The 828-nt window shown below is 27.9% G+C and overlaps 1 pseudogene; it reads right to left on the bottom strand.

Moving 5' to 3' along the window:
- Nucleotides 1-458: 458 nt before the first annotated feature.
- On the bottom strand, nt 459-554 carry LOC122100175 (annotated as a pseudogene).
- Nucleotides 555-828: the final 274 nt, after the last annotated feature.

Genomic DNA, 828 nt, shown 5'->3' with positions numbered 1-828 from the left:
TTTTTAATCAGAAATAATTTTAATTTACCTGTTGAAATGAGTAGCACAGAAACTAAAATATTTGTGATGCTTGTCTGAAAAAGTGTATTTTAAAATATTCTATATTCTATGTTGGCATAATGTTCATAATTTATTTTCTCCTAGATATACTTTGAATTCTACATTATTTTATAATATATAGGTTCATTAATGTGTCCTTTCCGATTGCATTCCATATAGAACAGTCTGATTCCTTTTTTTCTAGGTCTTAATATTATTTTTCTTTGGGATAAAATGACAATGTTGTCTAATTTGAAAAGTTTTGTAAAGTTTTATGCTACATAAACGCCTTTCTGAGGTGAAGATTTAATACACTGATGTCAAACTAAATTTAATAATATGAATTAGGTGCATTGTTACACTTGTAATTTTGTAATCAACTTTTTAATAACTTTTTCATTTCTTGCATCTGAAGAATGAAAAATATGGAATACTTCTCAAATTTTCATATTATCCTTGTGCAAGTGCCATGTTAATCTCTGTATTGTAAGAAGGAAACCTTATTGTTCCTAACAATGCTATTGATCTTATTTCCCTAAAATTCTGTGAATAGAGGAAAAAAATTATATTGATCAGTCGATTGATCACATTTGCAAAAGTTTTTTGTCAATGACTGTATTAAGTCTTTTTATTTGGTATTTGATCGTACTCTCAGTTATTTATAGCTAGGTCCAAAGGTGATGGTTTTTTCAAGTACTTATTTATCCAACAGAATTAGCTTTGTGGACCTAATGGATTCAAAGTAAGCATTGCTTAAGAGCTTCTTCTAAACTTCTTCAGCTGCCAATT

Source organism: Dipodomys spectabilis, unplaced genomic scaffold, assembly GCF_019054845.1.
Source record: "Dipodomys spectabilis isolate Male_0828 unplaced genomic scaffold, ASM1905484v1 ptg000567l, whole genome shotgun sequence".
Taxonomy (NCBI): domain Eukaryota; kingdom Metazoa; phylum Chordata; class Mammalia; order Rodentia; family Heteromyidae; genus Dipodomys; species Dipodomys spectabilis.
This window is presented reverse-complemented; position numbering and strand designations above follow the sequence as displayed.